A 22,367-nucleotide genomic window follows, 5' to 3' on the forward strand; every position below is an offset into this window, starting at 1 on the left:
GGTGCTCTGCCACGGAAGGAGGGACAATCTCCTCCTGTACCAGTCAGATCCGATTTGCCGGAACACACAAAAACAATAATAAAAAAATTAAAAAAAAAAAAAAAAGAATAATGACTGTTTGGCTGAGTATGTTACTCACAAGGTCAATTACAGTTGTCTGTGGAAACAAGTCTGTGGAACTCTGGACACTATTTAAGCACCATCTCACTTAACTTAATCTAAAAGGCCTGTGCCAACTAATAAAAGAATTAACTTTGATACATTTAACTATTATACCGAAGAATTTCAAAGTAATTATGGTGAGTGACAGAAACTGACTACTGTGATAACTTCAAGGGCATGGATATGGCATGTTAAAACTCAGCAAATTTAACACTCTGAATATGCAAGGTTTATCTCAAACACACACATACACTTACACCCACTACACACAACCTTTCCATTAGCTAGGTGTCCCAGGGCTAAGAAGCTGTGCGTGGAAAATTGGCTGTTAGGGACCCCTCCCAAATGCTGAAAAGCAACGATATCAGTCTAGAGACTAAGGTGCACCTAATCTAGGCTACAGTCTTCATAATTACTTGCTTATGCATCAGAGATTTGGACTGTAACTAAAGATGACAGAAGAACTGATGCCTTACAAGTAGTGGTGCTGGAGAAGTCTTGAACATACCATGGACTGCCAGGAAAACAAAGAGGTCTGTCTTGGAGAGGGTGAAACCAAGTCTCTGCTTGGAGGCTAGGAGAGATCGGTCCTTGGAGAAGGACATCATGCTCAGAAGGGTGGAGGGACAGCGCAGGAGAGAAAGACCCTGGATGAGATGGATTCATACAGTAACTGGGGCAATGGAGGTTGGTGTGTCGGAATTAGTGAGACTGGCTCAGGACAGGGAAGCGTTCAGAGCTGCTACACATAGGGTTGCTTTGGGCCGCTGGTGACTCAACAGCATATAACAACAAAGAATAAGAATGGCATCTCAACAGATGCAGATAGTGTGGGTACAAAATTAACTTACTGCCACCAAATCAGAACTGACTCACAGCTGGCACTGCACACAGCTTCTGAGGCTGGAAACCACATGCTAGGAGACTGCCTGCTTTTCTCGCTTAGAGCTGCAGGTGGATATCAACCACGAGAGGCACAGCCTTTAAATAATTCCATACGGGCTATGCCATCAGAAAGCTAACAGGGACAAAGTCAAGTAGTTATAAAATATTAATCCTGTCACCTACATTCATTCTAGAATACAGAAAATGTAATTTTGTCATTTATAATTACCGTGGATGAGTCTTTACTCTCCTTTTTGACTCATGTGCTTGTAAATAAAAAACGTGACACACTGACATACCAACCACGGTAGCAGCAGTCAGGAAATGAAAAGCTGTGTTGCACTGGAAAAACTTGCTGTTAAGGCCTCAAGAGGAAGGCAATCATGACAAAAACTTAAGATGTGCCAGACTCAAGCCACGGCATCTGCAATTGCTTCAAACGCATCTGAAAGTTGGACAACAAATAGGGAGGACAGAAAATGGACTGATGCTTTTCAATTGTGGTGTTGCTCGAGTGCTGAATATCCATGGGCTGCCAAGGAACACAACTGTCCTGAAGACAGTATAACTGGGAGCGCTCCTTAGTAAAGACGAGGATGGATGGTCAGACGGCATCTCAAGGATTCTGGTCATGCTCAGAAAGGACAAGACCTTGTAAAAGGACATCACGCTGGTAAAAGTGCAGAGTCAGAGAAAGGAGAGGAAGACTCACCAAAATAGACTAAGTGACTAACGATGACCTTGAGCATGAGCTGGTGAGGATGGCACAGATCTACAGGATGGCAAGGCACAGATCTGTTGTTCACAAGGTCACTATGAACTGTCAGTAACTTGAAAGCACCTGCCACTACCACCAAGATCAAAGGAGCCCTGGTGGCACAGTGTCAAAGTACACATCTGCTGTGAGTCCACCAGCCCCTCTGTGGGAGAAGAGATCTTCCTAGCTTCAGAAACCGCACAGGCCAATGCTACTCTGTCTAGAAGAGCGCTCTGGTGGCCTACTCTAACCCAAAGGTGGCACACACCTTTCTGATGGCTCAAAACCACCAGCAGCAACTTGGGAGGGAGAAAGAGAGGAATGTTGACTAGATGGCAATGAGTGAGTGATTCTGTCCTACAGAGTGACTAAGTTACCATCAACTCAAAAGGCACACAGTGCACTAGACTCTCACACACACCACCCCAAAGTATGGGAGTACATAACCACTTAGATAATCAAGAGGCACCTCCTAAACTTCTTTTAAGGATCAAGTCACCGAAGCCTCCAACTACTACTTCTCGTTATTTAATGTCAAGTTGGAACTGACCTATAGCTGCCCTCCAGTGGGTTTTCAGGGGCAGTAAATCACACAGGAGACTGCCCATCCATCTTTCTCCTATGGAGCAGCTGGTTGATTCCAATCAAGTGCCTTTGAGTTGGCAGCACAGATCCTTACCCTTACACCAGCAAAGATCCACAACCACCCAACTATTATATCCGGAAAACAGATGAAGAGACCCAACACGAAGATGGAGGATACTGTTCCTCCAAGAGCAAGGATACCAATTTAAAGACTAAGGTGCACCTGATCAAAGCCATGTTATTTTCAATTACATGATACGCATAGAAAGCAGGACAATGACTAAAGAGGACTAAAGGACAATGACTGTGAAATGAAAATCCTACGGACTGCAAAAGGAACAAAGAAGTCAGTGTTGGGGGAAGTACAACCAGAGTGCTCCTTAGCGGCGAGGATGGGTAAGCTTAGTCTCAAATACTCTGGCCATGTTGTCAGGATGGCCCCATCCTTGGGGAAATAAGACGTCATGCTGGCAAAAGTGGTGGTCAGAAACAGAAAGATCCCCAGGAAGATGGACTGATACAGAGCCTGTCAGAGATGGCACAGGAAAGGAAAAGGCTCAGCTCTATGTTCATTGGGCCACTAGAAGTCAGGCTCAATGGCACCTAACACAAGCAAAGCAGATCCATCAATTCTTTTTCATTTTTTTAAGAAAAAACATGTTTATTTTAGAAACCTTGCTAGGTTATGTAGAGATGGTAAAAATCATCACTAGGTAATCTTTTAACTCTATTATGAAAAATACAAACATTCAAAGGTCCCAACTGAAACTTTCAATCCTTCCTAAAAGGCAATCGAGGTTCCTCATCATTCCCTCATCTTTTAAGCCCTTCGGAGTTGACATGATCAACAAATAAGAGCGCACAATGAGTTTCTCAAAAATGCCATTAATTCTTTTTATGCAAGTTTGATGCAAAGAATAATTAAAATGGTTTATGTGATTCTGACCTGCTTAAGCTTGCTAGAAATTGAACCAAGGTCTGTCTTGGCTCTGAAGCCAAGGCTGGATTTGGACTAAGGAAGCTGCTGCCTTTTCCAATAGCCACTCATCTTCTATAACACTATGGGCCGTTGCTGTTGTTAGGTGTTATCGAGTGGAGTACAACTCATGGCAACCCTATGAACAAAAGTTCTGAACCCTATTCCAACCTGAGCCATCTTTATACTTCCTGATACACATTTAATTAAAAGTGTAGGTTCCCTGTTCTGTTCTGCATATAGATTGAAAAGGTATGGAGATAGGACACATCCCTGGTGTACACCCTGCCTAATTTTTAACAATGCAGTATCTCCTTGCTCTGTTCTGACGACTGCCTCCTCATCCAAGTATAGGTTTCGCATAAGCCAATCAAGTGTTCTGGAATTCCCATTCTTCTCAGAGTCAGCCACAGGATGTTGTGATCCCAGAGTCAAACGCCTTTGCATAGTCAATGAAACACAAGATAGATATTCCTCTGGTGGCGAGCTCTGGTGGCCCAGTGGCAGGAAACTGCACTGCAACCAGATATTCCTCTGGTAAAACATGGTTTTCAGCCAAGATCCATCTAACATTAGCTATATTATCCCTAGTACCACGGCCTCTTCCAAACCCAGCCTGCACTTGTTCTACTGAAGGGCTGTTCAGTCATTTTTTGATAAATCTTCAGCAGAATCATGCTTGTGTGTGATACCAATGATACTGTTTGATGGGGAGAAATGTGGGATCAGGACTGAAGGAAGACTCATCAACAATTTGCAGTATACAGATGACACAACCCTGCTTGCTGAAACTGAGGACCGGAAGTGCTTGCTGCAGAAGGTCAAGAACTACAGTCTTAAATATGGGTTGAAGCTCAACATCAAGAAAACAAAGATTCTCACCACTGGGCCAACTGGCAGCATCACGATAGACAAAGAGATTGCAATTATTAACAGCTTTAGATTGCTTGGTACCAGCAGTCAGGAAATCAAAAGATGAACTGCACTGGTAAAGTCTGCTGTAAGAGACTCTCCAGAGTACTGCAAAGCAACAATGTCAGTCTAGAGACTAAGGTGTGCCTGATCAAGGCCATGGTCTTTCCAATTACTTGCTATGTATCAGAGAGCTGGGCAATGACTAGGGATGACAGAAGGTGAATTGATGCCTTTGAGCTGTGGTGTGGGAGAAGAGTAATGAATATACTATGAACTGCTAAGAGAACAAAGAGGTTTGTCCTAGAGAGGGTGAGACCAGGCTGCTCCTTGGAGGCAAGGATTCTGAAGTCTCATCTGACATATTTTGAACATGTTGCAAGGCGGGACCAGTCTTTGGGAGGAATGTTATGCTTGGGAGAGTGGAGGGACAGTGCAAGAGAGGAATACCCTTGATGAGATGGACTGATTCAATGACTGGGGTAATGGGGGTAGTAGGTGTGTCAGAGACACTAAGAATGACACATGATAGAGCAGGGTTTAGGGCTGTTGTACATAGGGTCACTACAAATAACAGGTGAGTCAACAGAACATAACCACCACTGGTTGCCTAAGAAGCTGTATGATTTAAATTCACATATTTTCAAAGTGAATGAAAAATTGGAGAATGACTCCTAGAATGCATAAATTTATATATGAAGACAGTTTGATATTTTGCTTTTATATCATCGAGCACTGTTTTTTAGAATGTACACAATCCTAAACTACATCATGATGGCGCTTTGAATTCTAAGGATCTGAAAATTTGGGCAACTCTGTTTTTAATATGAGTTCTATCAAGCAATAAACAATAGCTGTTGCTACGTACTTTAAGATCGGAACTCACTCATTGCTGACCCTCCAACAGGCTTTCAAAGGCAGTTAATTACACAGAAGAATGTCTATCCTTTTGTGCCCCAGCTGGTGGATTTGAACCACATCCCTCTGGGTTGGCAGCTTAATTTCTTATTACTAGGCCATCAGGGGTGTGTGTGTGCAAGAGGGTGTGCGTGTGTGAGAGAAAAAGGAGACAGAGAATGTGTGTACAGGTGTGTGTGCGTGAGAGAGCGAGAGAGCCGGGGCAGAGAGAGAGTGAAAGAATGGGAGAGACAGGGAGAGGAAGAGAGAGAAGTGAAAGGGAGGAAAGAGAAATATTATTGAAACTGTGACTCTAAAAAAAGTGAAAAACACACTTTAAATCATTCCATTTGTAGTAAACAAACAGTACAGACAATATTGCATACATGAAAATGAGAAAGTTACCTTACCTATTCAATTGCTACTGTCATTGGAAAGAGTCTCGAAAATTTATGAACTCTAAGTATCTTCATCAACTGTAAACCCAAGGATGTAAAACTCCCTGGGATTCTGACACTGCTTTCACACAGTCTGTAGGGAGCTGGGCTGCTCACCCACAGTGGAGCGGGCTTCATAGGAGGAGGGCACGTCTCCCTGTGCGATTTACAGCCTCTTGAAAACTTGCTAGAAGGTCAGTTCTGAACTGATTCGGCTCGACAGTGGTGAGCCTGAGGCAATAATGTATGCTGCACAATCATCAAGCTTTAAAATTTTCTTTGAAAAAGACTAACTAGGAGAGGACAGAAAGGCAACACGATGGGGAAAAGTATTTTACCTTGTACTGATCATATACACCAATCCAAGTTCTTATGCCAGCGCAGACCTGAGCAGCGCCCGTTGCTAGAACCTCCTGCTGACTACAGCATGAGACACAAGACTTGTGCGTTTGTCTCTTAGGGTTTAGGAAGGCAGGAATAAGTAAACAGATCTCTGATAAATCAGCAGCTAGTACTAATTTATTCCTTTCCATCTTTGAAATACTGTACATTAGACAACAAAGTCACTCTCACCGTTGGTCTTCTACCTCAGTAATTCTGAACAAGCCCACAATTCTGTCCACTACTAGTAGCAAAGTGACCAGGAGGGATAGATGACATCGCTGAGAATATGCCAAAGTCATAACCTCGAGATGGCTGACTTACTCAGGCTCTCACAGAATCCCGGCTGCCGGCCAGATGTCACCTGGTAAGGCTAAGTAAATCTACAGATACCATGACTAGACTGACCCCTACCAGTCACTGTGCCATGGGCCTTTCCTCTAGTGACTTTGTCAGTTGATAAAAAGGGTTTATTCCACTTACTCTTCAAACCTGGGCTAGTTGTATGAGTTGCTATAACAGAAAACTCTCGCAATGAAAGCAGATGTTTTCTGGGCCTGTGAGACCTTGCCGCTTCCTTTTTCACACTTGTAGAAGCTCTTATACTGGTTTGACTATGTGGAGGAAACAAAAGCACCCCAGCGAACAATCCACACCACCAGCCAACATGAGTCATGTTAGATGTTCCACACCCAGCTGTGTTCTCAGCTGAGCACAGCCACACGAGTGCTACCAGTCACTAACAAGTGAGCAGAACTACCCAGAGAAACTCAGCCAACCCACAGACTCTTGAGAAATAATAAATTGCTAATGCTTTAGCTCATCAAGCTTGGGATAGTTGTGTAGCAATAAATAACAGACCACCTCTGATGGATGGATGCCCTTCCCAGAGAAGCCTACCATCTGCTGGGGAAATCCTCAGCCAAGACTAAAGTGTAATACAGCTTATTTTTAATAGCAATTAAAGACTGTATTATACAAAGACTTACTACACTGTATGTCACTCTGGAATTATCAGGGGGATTTTTAAATTGCTGGGGAGGTATTTGATACAATAAATATTTGGGAATTGGCTTACCTTTGGACAAGTTAAGCATCAATTTTCTTTACGGCAAGTAAGAACAATGCTCTGAGATATGGAGTAATCATGTAAGAGCAGATGTAAAAAGGGTATAAATGATTATTTTTATTATAAGCAGCCAGTAGGTAATAATGTATGCTTCCTGTTTTTAAGGGAATCCTTCAGAGTATATTGCAAGCAGCACAAGTTCAAGAAATAATCCAACACATTAGTATGTTCAGAGTGAACAGCCACATCTAACGACCATCAACCACCACTGCTAGCACGACATTTACACCTGCTGCTCACGGGGTCAAGATGAGTCATATTCGACGACAGCACCTAACCAGTACCAGAACCAGCACCAGCACCAGCATCAAGTAGATTGTGCCTTAAGAGACCCTGAAGAGCAGAGAACTGCCCACAGGGATTCCATACATCTTACAGATGTAGTATTCTCTCTGGAACAAACTCCAAACTGCTGGAAGGTACCTAACTCTTTAAGCACTCTGCCACTGCCGCTGTCTGGTCCTAGCAAGCCCATGTGCAATGGTAGAAACCCAGCCTGACCTGGTACCATCCTCCACCTCTGCTGTGCTTTACTGAAGGCATCGAGGAGCTTCTGCCTCTCATCCCCTATTTATTCAAGTATGATGTACTGCTTCCAGATAATTTGCTCAATTATGTGTCTCCCCTTTTACTGCATGTCTACTGCACCACTGTCATTGTTGTGTACCACTGAGTCGGATCCAGCTCATACCTGACCCTCCCTCCAGCAGGTTTTTAAAGGGAGTAAATCATACAGGAGACTGCTCATCCTCTCAAAAAGCAGGTGTTGGGACTTGAATTGTGTACCTTCAGGGTGACTACATAGCTCCTTAGAACTAGGCCACCAGAGCTTCCTAGAGGTTCTCAATTACTTTACAAAAACTTTCACTGCTGTCCTGGTCATTCCATTTCAAATGGACCCTACACCAGTTTTCTCCCACCATTCTGCAGTGGAATAGTGAGGGGGTGAAAGTTAATCTTTCAGTTAGCCTCAAAAAGATTCTGAATAGACCTCAACAAACCCCTAGCTTGGTAATTAGTTAGGTCTACATACCATCAATATACAACAAGTTTGGGGCAATGTTTCAGTTTCTCTAAGATATCACATGATCAGGCCTTAAACTGCTATGGATAGAGCAACAATCCATCCAAATGCTTACTGAATACCGACTAATACACTTTGTTGTGCTGCTGGAAGATTTTCCACTGCTTATTTCAAATGCCAGAAGGGTCATCCTTGATAGACAGGTTTCAACAGTGTTTCCAGACTAAGACCAACTCAAGAAGCAGGACTGACCATCTGCTCCTAGAAAAAGAGGGCTTGGAAAGCCCTGTGAACAGAAGGACATCCTGGATGTAGTGCCAGAAGTTGAGGCCATCAGGTTGAAGGCATTCAGTGTGAGATTGGGAAAGAGTTGCTCCCTCAAAATAATGTACCTTTAAAGACATGGATGGAATAAGCCTTCACGCAACAAAGGACTTTTATTTTTTGATCTGTCAAGACTTAATAGAACATAAAGATTGACTTCGCAGGCATTAACCAGACAATCATATGATCTATAATACCAAGAATGACAAATTGAAGAGGAATAGTGTGGCATCAAAGGGAACATTTAAAGATCAATCCTAAAATACAATGCTGTGAGTAGCAGGAAATTATCCTCACACAGGGAGCTCTGGTGGCCTAGTGCAATTCCAAAGGCAGGTGGTTCAAATCTGCTAGGTGCTCCAAGAGAGAAAGACGGGCAATCTCTTTCTGTGTGATTAAATACCACTCAAGGGTCAGCTATGAGTCAGTTCCGACTCAACGGTGCACAACAACATCCACAGTTCTAAGTGTGACCTGTTGAAAAAATTATACACAAAACACTAAAGCCAAGATGAAGGAAATGAGGATTTCTACTCATTTTTACACATTCCATTGTAATATTTTGATTTCTTTTTAAGCTGCCCTTTGAAATACTCTCAACTGCTCTTATATAACAATGTTCAGAGAACTAGAATTGGAGAATAAAATGGGAAGTACTCACTTGCATTTTTCAAGCTGAAAGAACTGAAACGATGGGCAAAATCCTGAATGTTCCCAGAAAAAACAAAAGATAACGGAGGGAATACAGAGTAACCATAACAAAAATAACTGGAGAACACTGAAATTTTTAGGAAATAGCATATGAAAAAGAACCAATGGAGAGGGATCTCTGGTGGCCTAGTGGCAAGACGCTGCACTGCAATCCCAGAGGTAAGCGGTTCAAATCCACCAGATGCTCTGCTGGAGAAGGAGGGAGCAATCTCCTCCTGTACCAGTCAGATCTGATTTGACGGTATATGTAAAAATAATACAAAAAAAATTAAAAAAAAAGAAAAAGAAAAAGAATCAATGGTAAAGGCCCCAGCAATCAATGGAATACCAGTTGACAGGCTTCAACTAACAGATTCAGCCTTGGACGTGCTCAAGGAAATTGAGGACAGGTGCCAGGCTGAATGACTTGGAGTGATTCATACTTGTTCCCATTTTCAAGAAAGGTAATCCTACACCATGTGGAAATTACTGAACAATATCACACACAAAATGTTGCTGAAGACCGATTCACCAGAACATTACAGAGAGAACTGCTGGAAGTTCAAGCTGGATTTAAAAGAGGCCAGGGATATCAGAGCTGATGTTAGATGGATCCCGACTGAAAGAATATCAGAAGAATATTTGTGTTTCACTGACTAGGCAAAGGCATTTAACTATATGGATCATAACAAACTATGACTAACATTGACAAGAATGGGAGTTCCACACTTAAACTGTGCTCATGTGAAAGCCTGGATCCGCAATCAACACTGATGGTAGCAGCAGTCAGAAAATGAGAATGAAGAAAACTATAGATCAATGTCCCTCACAAACATAGACATCAAAATCCTTACGCAAATCTAAGCTTATAGAATACACCAGTATTATCAAAAGAATAATTCACCATGATCAAGTGGGATACAGAAGAAGTATCCAATGATGGTTCAACATAAAAACCATCAATATAAAAAAAACCAAACCATCAGTATAATCCATCACATCAATAAAACAAAGAACAGGAATGACAGGATTACCTCAACATATGCAGAACAGGCATTATCAAAAGGCATCACCTTTTCTTCATTAAAATGCTCAACACAATATCACTAGAGGGGAATTCCCTCAACTTAGTAACACATATACGAAATGAACAACATCATGGTCAATGGAGAGATAATGAAGGCGTTCCCCCTGAGAACAGGGAACAGGCAAGTATGCCCACCATCACTACTGCTATTCAATATTATACTGGAAATCCTAGTAAGGAGCCTCATGGCCTAGTGGCAAGAAGCTGCACTCATGGTAGCAAGGATCTACTGGTAAAACCAAACACTTGAAAGACCATCTGAAGAAAACAAGAACAAATTTAGGACCATTAATCTACAGCATAAATAGGCTTTCAAGCATAGCCAAAAAATGCACAACTAGAAAAGGATAAAATGGATGAATGAGACCTTCTAGCAATCAAATCCTTGTACACATTTAAAAAAAAATTCTCCAGAAAGATAGAGAGACCCTACATAGCAGAAAAAAAATTAAAAAATTAAGCCTCTGGAAAATTCTATGAATATGGACAAACGATAAAAGTTATACAAGTGTTCAGGTCTTTCATTCATAGGGTCGCTACGAGTAGTCCACAACTCAACAACAATTAACAACAACAAAGCGCTACTGGCCTAGTGGATAGAAAGTTATGCTACCAGGGTATAGGTGGGTGATTTTAACCTGTAGTGCTCAGGCCTGGTTTTAATTGTTTTTGGTTAAACATTCTTCTAAGTGGTATGGCACTGGTCTGTTCATTTGCTGTACAGAGGAAACTCATGGTTGCTGTGATGCTAAACAATGAGACACTGATGTGTCAAATGTGATAATGGTTACCAATGGTGGACAGTGTTTGGTGGAGCTTCCCAATTAAAATAAACTTAGAAGCAGGAGCAGCATCCCTTCCAAAATGGCTTGCCTCCTGAAACTCTTACCAACTTGGAGAAACGATTAAAGTTATACAAGTGTTTAGATCCTTTGTTCGTAGGGTTGCTAATGAGTCATCTATGACTTGACAGCATTTAAGGAATCTGGAGAAAAACTGCAGAACTTCAACAAAAAGACAATTACAAAATGTAGACTATACAAAACTCTCTTCACCAGACATCCAGATGGCCAACACATGTGACAAATGAAAAATGCTCAAGATCACTAGCTATTAGATGCAAATCAAATACAACAATGACATATTACCACACTCCAGCAACAATAGCAAAGTTCAACAGTATAACAAGTAACAAATGATTGTGAGAAATTACACTAGATTCCACTACTGGGAATATATCCTAAAGAAATCAGATCTGAACCTAGCCCTAGCCCTAACCCTACCCGGAGACCTACATCTAGCACTAACCCTAACACTAACCCTAGACGGGGACATAGGTCTAGCCCTAGCCCAAAATTCACCTGAACCCTAAACCTAACCCTAACCCTAGAGGGAGGAATAGTCTACCCTTAGCCCTCACCCTAACGAAAAAAAAAAAAAAGAAATCAGATCAAATGTATGCAAACCTATGTTTACTGCAGCATTATTTACAACAGCAAAGAGATGAAACAGCTTACGTGCCCATCAATAAATGAATGGACAGAAGCTGGTTATTTATGCAGCAGTGAGAACCAATGAAGAATTCATGAAGTGCTACATACCACAGATGAGTCTAGAGGACAATATGTGGAACAAAATGAATTGGTCCCAAAAGGACAAATACTGTTACACACTGTATATTCTATACAAATACTGTTATACATTGTGTATACTATGCAGTGTTATAAAGGGGAGGAGCTCTTTATCAGAGTGAAGGGAAGGTCAATGTGAAATGAATGGTTCAGACACTGTGTGCATGACAATTAACAATGTGGAACGAGATAGGCATGACTGACTTTAAAAAAAGCTAAGCCAAGTTACACAAGATACAATTGTGAGGGGCTGACAGGGATGGCAAGGGACAGGGAGGACCTGAGACGCTGCAATAAACAGCACTGTGTAACTGTAATTCATGGACCTCTACAAAATGTTAAAGAACAAGGACGTCAGTTAAAATGCCCAAGTTCACCTCATCCCAGCCATAGCAGCTTCTAAGGCTTCATACTCATCTGATAGGTGAATGAATAAGGAATTTCAAGAATAACTGATATTTCTCAACAGTGATATTGGTGAAGAGTATACCATTAAAACAAAGAAATCTTGTCTCGAAAATAGTGCACCCAGACTGCTTCACAGAGGTGAGGATAGAGAAACCTCGTCTCACTACTGTAGGCATTTGTCAGGAGGGGCCAGTTCTTTGTAAAAAGACCTCATGTTGGGAAATGCAAAGGGTCAACAAAACGGAAAACAATTCTCAAGATGGACTGACAAAGTGACCCCAACAATAACCTTGAGTGTGGCAGAGAGCGTGAGAGCTGGACAGAGCATGGTTCAAATCTGTTGTTCAAAGTTGCTGAGTCGTGATGGACTAGATGGTAACTAACAACACTGAGCCCTAGGCAGTTCACAACAGAAAACACGCAAACTGCTGGGAAGGAGACTGTTTATGTCCCACAGAGCAGCTGGTGGATTTGAACAGCTTTCCTTTGAGTTAGCAGTCAACTACTTACTCTCTAGCCCATTCAAGTATGTAAGGGAACAATGCTAACACCAGGGAGCTACCTTTCTAGAATAAACAACTGATTAAGTTCAAAAGAGCAAGAAACATTTACCAAAGGATGAGGCCCAAAAGGCAGGAAGGGATAGGACAGGACAGGAGTAATGGAAATGAGAATTCAAGCAGTGGGAAGAGTATGATTACATCGGGGTTATGCATGTATTAAAAAGGAAAAAAGTCTATGAATGCTTAAATGGAAAGACAATTTTCTCTTGAAACTGTAACTCAAACAAAACAAAAAAAATCACACACTTGCCAGAAAAGATTCTCTCCAACTCTGTCATCAAATACATTAAAACTTATTAAGACAGTACTATGTATGCATAGTCGACGGCACATAACACGCTTTGGTGTCATGTAATGGCTTAGGGCCATTATGCTGCTGCTGTTGTTAGGTGCCATCAAGTCAAGGACGACTTACAGCAACCCTATGAACAAAAGATCCGAACTCTGCTCTATCCTGTGCCATCCTCCCACTTCCTGACACACAAGAGCCCACTGCACCAGTTACCCTATCAATCCACCTTGTTGAGGGTCTTCCTCTCCTTCATCGACCCTCCACCCTTCCCAGCATCATGTCCTTTGCCTAGGAGAGCCCCTCCTAGCAACATGTCCAAAGTATGTGAGGCCAAGTCTCATTATTCTTGCCTCCAAAGAGCATTCTGGCTGCACCCTCTCCAAGACACATCTGTTCGTTCTCTTGGCTGTCCATGGGATGTTCAGTGCCATTCTCCAACACCACAGTTCAAACACGTCAGTTCTTTTTCTGTCATCCTTATTCACTGTCCAGGTCTCAGATGCATGGCTAGTAATCGGCAAGACTATGGCCTGAATCAGATGCCCCTTAGTCCTCAAACTGACATCTTAAATCCTTTTTGAGTAAAATTTGGTAAAAAGTATCACCATGAATCCAACACAACTTTAGCTCCTCACAAGTTATCAGAAGATTCTACCGCATCCTCATTTTATTAGATACAATAGGGGCTGCTTTACCTACTCTATGGTTTCTACACAAAAATAAGAATCAGGTATGTGTGAGAAAATACAGTATCCAGGAGAACTTTCAGTCTTAAATATCCTGAATTCCAGAACTTCACTTCCTTTATAGCAAGGCAAAAATTACTTAAATATATACACCTCACTAATGGAGTCATTACCTGACTTCAAGGGCTTTAATGGCTTCCAGCATCTGGAGAAACTCTGCCGCTTTCCAAACATCATTGGCTTCTTCTTCTCCTTGTATCATTAACTTTGCTGTATATGTGAACTCAATCAAATGACGGAAGGCCATTTTACTGACACCTGTAAAAGATAGGAAGCAACTTGCACTCATGCAGATACAAACCTTAACATTCAGCAAATAAAAAAGCTCAGTGTGTGGAACTTGCCTAGTACTTGTCACCTTTTGGTTTATAAGATTATTTCCCAGCACCTGATTTACTAACAGTACCCTGAAGGCATAGAAGTCAAGTCTACCAGCTGACAGAAAGACAAGCGATCTCCTCCCATCTAATTTACTGCCTCTGAAAACCTACTGAAGGGTCAGCTACGGCTTGGTTCGGACTGGATGGTCAACAACAGTAATTTTGCAGCTACATTCTAGCACTCACTAGCAAATGTAAGACTTTGTGAAAGTAGATTTCTCACTCAAATGTGGTGTCAGATTAGTGAATACGCAAGGTAAACACTGTGTTTACCAACATATACTGACATAAGGCTGCGTGAGCTGCAGTGGACTTAATGGCACCTAGCAACAACTACTCATCTCTAGTGACATCATGTCTAATGTCATGAAACACATGTCAAACTGTCTACTATAGATCATGCTCACCTGGGCCAGCCATCCTCCCCTCCTCTGGTTCAAATGTCTTTGTTACCTACGTCTAAGTGCCATTTCCTGCCAGGGACACTGCAGCTGTGTCCATCCAGCACCAAAATCCTCGTAAATCAAGTTCAGTATCTTAGTCTTTAAAGGCCCCTGGACTTTATTTTAAATGCTCACTTTATCTCTAGTTGTACAAATGCTCCCATTCTATAGGACTCAATACCATGGTGTCAAGGAAGCCTGACTACTTCCTCCAGCAGAGCTCTCTATCTGTCTTGATGCACGGACTTCTAGCTTGAGGGAAATGATTTAGTTTCTGTCCACTCACTGCGCTTTCTAAAAAAAGCAGGAAATATGGGTAAATGCTATCCCTCTGTGAGTCTAAAAACTGTCATTAAGGTGAATCAGGTTAAGGCATATATAATCAAACTAAAAAAGCCAAACCCACTACTAATAGGTCGATTCCTACTTACAATGATAGTCCACTGAGATTCCAGGGTAAATACACATACACACACACACATCCCTGGAGGCTTCTTATGTGCCTACGCCAACACAGGCCTAAACAACTGGAAAATTAAACTGATAAATTGGTGGGGTTATTATTCCCCTGCACACTTCTACCGTCAAAAGAGTAAGAGACTGATGAGAGAATGGACAGAGACTTTTGTAAGCTATTAAATGAGCTGTGATATAGAAGGTATTTTTGTATTTTATCAGACAGGGAGCTCCAGAGACCTAATGGGTAAGAAACTGGGCTACTGACCCAAAGGCAGGCTGTTAGAACCCACCAGCTATTCTGCAAGAAAAAGATAAAGACGGACAATCTCCCTCGGTGTGATTTACAGCCTCTGAAAATCCCTGGAAGGGTAGCTATGAGTTGGTTCCGACTTGATGGCAATGAGGTGCCCCACCTTTTTTTTTTTTAAATTATACTAGTTTATTTACAAAATTCAACTACATTGTTTTCCAGAACAGAGTCTTCCAATTTCCCTCACCACCAGCCCCCATCCATGATGGCATTGAGTTTTGAGTATAACAGAGCCCTCACCCTCACAACTAAGTCTGTTGTTGTTAGGGATAGTTGAGAACAACTCACAGTAATTTATGAACAGTTCTGAAACCTGTCATAGCTGGTGCCATCCTCATCATCTCTGACACCCTTGAGCCCACTGTTTGTTGAGGGTCTTCCTCTCTTTTGCTGACCCTCTACCTTTCCAAGCATGATGTCATTCTCAAAGAAATAGCCTGTCCTAGCCACAAGCCCAAAATATGTGAGATGAAGTTTTGTCATCCTTGCCTTTAAGAAGCATTCTGGCATCTTTCTCTAACTGCTTGATTCCTAGACAGCAATATCTAGAATAAGTAAAAGGAGGCAGCATTCTGGGATTTAAATTTTAGGATTGATATCCCCTCAACTAATGAAAAAAAAAATCACATGAACTTAAACGGCTTTGTACTTTAATACTGTTGTTATGTACCGTCGAGTTGTTTGCGACTCATAGCGACCCTATGCACAACAGCCCTAAACCCTGCTCTATCCTGCGCCAACCGCACTGCCTCCGACACACCCATCCTGATTACCCCAGTCACCGAATCAATCCATCTCATAGAGGGTCTTCCCCTCCTGCGCTGTCCCTCCACCCTCCCAAGCATGATGTCCCTCTCCAAGGACCCGTCCCTCCTGGAACATGTCCAAAGTATGTCAGACGAATCCCCAGAATCTTTGCCTCCAAGGAGTAGCTTGGTTTAATCCTCTCCAAGATGATTCTGTTTGTTTTCCTGGCAGTCCATGGTACATTCAGTACTCTTCTCTAGCACCACAGCTCAAAGGCATCAACTCTCCTTCTCCCTAGTCATTGTCCAACTCTCTGATGCATAACAAGTGATTGCAAAGACCATGGCCTGTATCGGGCGCACCTTAGTCTCCAGAGAGACACCGTTGCTCCTGAGTACTTTAGAGAGGTCCCTAACAGCAGACTTTCCCATCGTGATATGCTTTTTGATTTCCTGACTGCTGGTGCCGAGAGTGTTGACTGTGGAGCCGAGCAAACTGAAGCTGTGAACAATCTCAATCTCTTCGCCATCCATCCTGATGCTACCGACTGGTCCAGTGGTGAGAATCTTTGTCTTCTTGACATTGAGCCTCAGTCCATACTGAAGGCTGCAGTCCTTGACCCTCCGCAGCAAGTGCATGAGGTCCTCCTCAGTTTCAGCAAGCAGGGTTGTGTCGCAGATTGTTAAAAGATCTTCCACCAATCCTGATGCCACCATTCTCCTCATAGAGCCCAGCCTCTTGGATAACCTGTTCTCTTTCAAGGACCATGCCACTAGAGCTCCCTCTGAAAAAAATTACAGCTCAGTGACTCAACCTCTGCTGCACACTGGAGCCACGGCAGGCAGTGCCCCCACCAGGGACGACTGAGGCTGCTGTTATCAAAGTAGATTCTGACTTAACATCTGCATGGCTAAGGGTCTACATTCCTAACAGGCATCTAGACAATGCCTTCTACGGACCACACTGTGAACAACAAGGTCTCAGGGTAAAGCAAACTATTCCTGTGCTTGACTGCTACCAGAAGTCTGGAGAGTGTGTCTACCCACAGACACCTTGGAAGAAAAGCCTGACAATCCACAGTCAAACAGCAGCCACTGAAAACTGTAGAGGGAGGTGGTGCTGTCCAGAGAGAGCTTGCTGCTAACCCAAATGCGTTTTCTCTGGTGGTTCGAATCTGCCAACACCTGAGACAGGCAATCTCCTTCCCAGGCTATTTATATGCCTATAAAGACCCAGTGGAGGAGCAGCGACGAGTGTGAGAAAACCCTCTAGAGCACAACTCTACCGATACACATGTGGTCACCATGGGTCAGTCACACTGAGGCCCCCCAGTTTAGAGAATCCATAAACACTGAGGCCTGGGTCCCACCTAACAAAGACTGATCCAACTCAACTGGAGATAGCCTACTGTCTATTTGTAAAAGCTCTGAAAATAATCCTAAAGTGCGGCTAAGAACAGGAATAACAGCTACAAGTTATCATTTGTATTTTCCAGCTCTGGCTAAAATAAGCAAAGTATATTCTACCTTCGCTTGTTCATTAATTATAAGTAAAAATCCTGAACAGAATCCATGAAGACTTTGACAATTCTTAATTACCATCTAGTGTGGACCTAATCAAAGCAGACCCTCCAGTGGGTTTCCAGAGGCAGTGAATTCCAGGAGACTGCTCATCTTCCTCCCAGGAAGAGCTGCTGAATTCAAACCACCTGCCTTTGGATCGGCAGCAGAGCTTTACCCCTAGACCACCAGAGCTTTCTAAGCATACTGAAAGAAAATTCCAGCTTTTTCCAGAGGGTTCAACAAGTTCATTCCGGTTTGCATTTCCACCAGAGCCATACTGAATTAGAACCTACACTTATGTATGGACTCTTACATATACATAGAATCACCTGAGATCTTGTTAAAATGTAAATTCTGATTTAATACATCTAGGGTAAAGATGTCAATTCTGAGCAAGGGGGCAAACTGGAATGAATCAGCTGGCAGCCCTGATGTTCCCCTTCCTCAGCCCTGCATCAAGGCAAGCCCTGACCTGCTGCTGCAACCCTGTGGCTGGCTGCTCCGCACAGGTGCTCACATTCTACAAAGTGATCTCTCAGACCTAGGAAAAAGATCAAGGTCTGAAGAGTGTGGAGGAATTCCTGTTACTTTTCTCCCTTGCCTCTCTTCATCCACCGCAGACAGAGTGTACATCAACAATGGTGTTGCTGCCGTCAAGTTGCCTTTTGTTAACTATCATCGTTTCTCCAAGTTCAGTTTCCATAAGCATGTGGTTTAGGAGGTGGATGCCACTTCTGCTTCCAAACTTGTTTTACAACTGGGAGCTCCACCAAACACTGTTACATTGGGAAACCACGATGGCATTTGATTGACACTCCAAAGGCACAAGGTTCAGCATCACAACAAACCCAGATTACCTCAGTAGAGCTAAAGACTTGAACTCTGTTCTATAACATAATTTCTCTATGTTCATAGTTTCCAGAGGCATCTGGTTTAGGAATTGGATGCCACTCCTGTTTCCAAACCAGAATCATTCTGGAAGCTCCTCTAAACACCGTCCATGATAGGCAATTACTATGGTAGCAGGCTAAAACCCTAGTCCGTTAGCCAGAGGACCAGGAAAAGGGCGCTCCTGGGAGTCACGGTGCAGAGGAAATCATGGAAAGAAGGGACCTCGAGAAGGAATTCTCGAAATCCAGGCAAACAGGTTTGACTCACCCTAAGCTGCACATGTGTGGAACTAAGCTGAGGCAGGGTAGCAAAGATGCTGAGAACTGCACTGTGGAAGACACTACCACCCAAGGTTTTGAAAACAAAATAAACCCGCACTGGATCCAGAGTCAGCCATATCAACCCAATCAGGCTATCTGTCAGAAAAAACCCTGACATTCTCCAGATGATTTTTAACAGTATACAGTGTCTAATAATATTCAAAATAGCCATGAAACATTCAAAATTATCTGACATTCTTCAGATGTTAAAAAAGCAAGCCAAGTTGTCCATGTTCACACAATCGACAAATAACAGAACTAGTACAAGAACACAAGCTTTCTAACTCCATACACATAAGTGTTCTCTACCACTGGTGACACATCAACACAGCACAGGAGTCCAAAGTTAAGGACTTAAGATGATACATAGTCAAAAGGATTCTTTAAACCTCAGTCTGGAGAAAAGAAATGGTTGTCTGCTTTTTAAAAATACATTTTATTATCTGCTTATACTTGAGACACTGACGGCCGTATGTGCTGCTGATATACTTCTGTGCATTGCAGGTCAGAAGTACTGAAAAATACAAGAGAAAATACCAAATCAAGTTCTCTCACGCCACGAAACTGGAACGAACTCACAACTGACTCTGGCACGTTTGCAGAAGCTGTAAATCACACACAGGAGCAGACTGCTCATTCTTTCTCCTGTGGACTAGTTCGTGGATTTGAACCACTTGCCTTTGGGTTGGCAGCACAACTCCTTATCCACCCACCCACTAGGCCTCCAGTGCTCTTGCTCCAAATCAAACTACAGAAAAGATTCTCCAAGTATTTCAGTGACTCTTGAGGAAGGGTTGCTCAAAAGTCAACTCCTTTTCTAATTCATGTTTCTCTCCAAAGTAAACTCATTCTGAATTATCAAGGATACTAATCCACAGTAACAGCCTGCAGAACACTCTCTGCGTATTGGTATCTCCTAGTAAAAGTTCTTAAATACCTTATCAATCTATACGCAGAACATATCATGCTTTATGAGGAAGATTGTGGCATCAGTATTGGAGGAAGACTCATCAACAACCTATGTTATGCAGATGACACAACTTTGGTTGCTGAAACTGAGGACATGAAGTGCTTGCTGCAGAAAGTCGACTACAGGAACTTTATAACCCTGATCTATGCTGTGATGCTAAAGGCCAAATGACCTGCAGCTATTCTTGAAAATCTGTCTGGACTGAGGAATTATACCCTGTTAATTTCCCTAATAAACCCCATAACTGTATGGTTCTGTGTAGTCACTGCAAGAGATTTTGGACCCTGTAAAGCACTAAGATTGGTACTGGAATAGAAGTGGGTGCAGGAATGTGGGAGACCATGTCTAATCTTCCAGAAGTGGTTTTGTAGTTGTGGATGTTGTTAGGAACTGTTTCCTTTTGTGGAATCTGTTAAAGTCAGACTCAACCATCCTCAGGCTGCTTACACTTTTCTTGGGTCTAGCATTATACATGACATAGAACAGATATTCAGTATGATAAAATAACAGCTCCCACCTTCCTGGGAGCTACTTGCCAGTGATTATGTGAAGCACTCCTGCATGCATTATTTTCCGTTATCCATTACAAGCCTATTAAACTACTTTCCAAAGGAAAAAGCAAACACATAATTGAAACAGTAACCTGCCCAAAGTCATGGCTAATGAACCTCTGCTGAAAGCATAGGCAATACTGCCTTGTAACAGAAACCGTTAACATCAAGGCCACTAGATTTTCACTTTAGCAGGCTTCATCAATTTCCATTATACCAATGATGTACTCATCAAGCTGTGGCATTAAGCAGAATGCTAAATACAATGGAATACACCAGAGAGGTCATTCTAAACTCCTCTGCTGTTGCTGTGGACCGTCAAGTCGAACCAACCTATAGCTCACCTTCCAGTGGGTTTTCAAAAGGCAATGAATGCCACTGCACATGCTTCTTCCACAGAGCAGATAGTGGATTTGAACTCCACACCTTTCGGACTGCAGTGCAGCTTCTTAATATTTGGCCACTAAAGCTCCCTAGGCACCAACTATTTCCCAAAGGAATGATGTAAACATAACCCAAAACACACAGTGACAGAAACGTAAGGCCAAAACCCCAGGCCTCTGGAAAGGTTCTCTTTACACAGGAAAACGGTATTTATTTTTTAAAAAGAGCAGAAATGCATAGCAGAGGCCAGAAGAAAGATAAATAATAATAGCACACACTACAGAACTGACAACCAGTAGGAAATCCTAAGCAGGTAACCTTTTGTAGCCCATTAATTATACATAAATTGGAAACAATACTACATACACTTCAAAATATTACTGTGAGACTTGGATAATACAAATAATCCACAAAACACAATTTGTGACACTTGCAGACTATCAATGATCACGATTATTACAAAAAAGCCAAACAGGTACACACCCAACACCGAGTAGCTGACCTTGTCCATCCTCCACCACTCCTACCACTGGTCCTTGGAAGGATGTCGTCTCTTCCGGCCTTTCCCATGCCATGGCATGTCATCTGTACCTCTGCTCACTGTCTCTGAGTCACAGTTCTCCAAGGGGAATCTGAGACCCAATTCATAAGAGGACACTGCCCATCTTTCTCCTCAGAGCCACAAGTGGACTTGAACTCATGGGATCTGGCTAGCAGTGCAACACACCAGACAGAGCTCCTCGTACCTTTGCTGCCTAACTACTTAGTGGTACAAATTGCCTTTTACTGCAACTTCCTCAGCAGGGTGAAAACCTAAGGCATTAACAAAAGCAATTCAACTCTAATCCATAGCTTTCAAATGATAATGACCAATGGTTTCTGCAATGCAAAGGCACCAGATCACCCAAGGTCCTTGTAGAGAGCTACATCTACCATCTAACTTAAGAGTCTGTGCAGATCACTTTACCAGGCACTAGACTGAAAGGGAAAAATTCTCAAGTGATGAAAAAACAGGTTATCTAGTCACCCAAAAGGAGCTAATGGCTGTTTCCCAGGGCATCTTCCTAAATTAACAAAGTCATCTTTATCAATTATGTTTACTAAGTATTGAATTTAAAAGAAATATTTACCTTCTATCTCCACCAAAGGTTCCTGAGTAAATTCCTGAAAGAATTTGTAGAAGAACTTACTGCAAGCAGCCAAAACAGCCTTGTGGGCCTTAAAATGGTGCCCTGAATGGGGGAGGGGGGAAATGAAAGAAAAAGGAAAAGATTTACAAACGCCAAAGGTAAAAACCCAAAACATGTGAGAACACTGCGTAAAGTTGAAATAGAGACCATACAGCTGTATAAATCGCTAACTTGTTAGTAGTCAAAGTGAACTAAAGTCAAAATAGTCCTGGCAGCTATTTTAGCAAATTTTCTTCTCAATTAGACACGAAGCAGTAGCTTCATCGGAAAAGGC

The 22,367-nt window shown here is 42.4% G+C and overlaps 1 pseudogene; it reads right to left on the minus strand.

Moving 5' to 3' along the window:
* The window catches only part of LOC102865007, a 33,944-nt pseudogene extending 11,817 nt beyond the window's left edge, over positions 1–22,127 (minus strand).
* Positions 22,128–22,367: the final 240 nt, after the last annotated feature.

The sequence above is a fragment of the Elephantulus edwardii genome, unplaced genomic scaffold, assembly GCF_000299155.1.
Source record: "Elephantulus edwardii isolate Elephantulus edwardi_28Jun2011 unplaced genomic scaffold, EleEdw1.0 scaffold00499, whole genome shotgun sequence".
Taxonomy (NCBI): domain Eukaryota; kingdom Metazoa; phylum Chordata; class Mammalia; order Macroscelidea; family Macroscelididae; genus Elephantulus; species Elephantulus edwardii.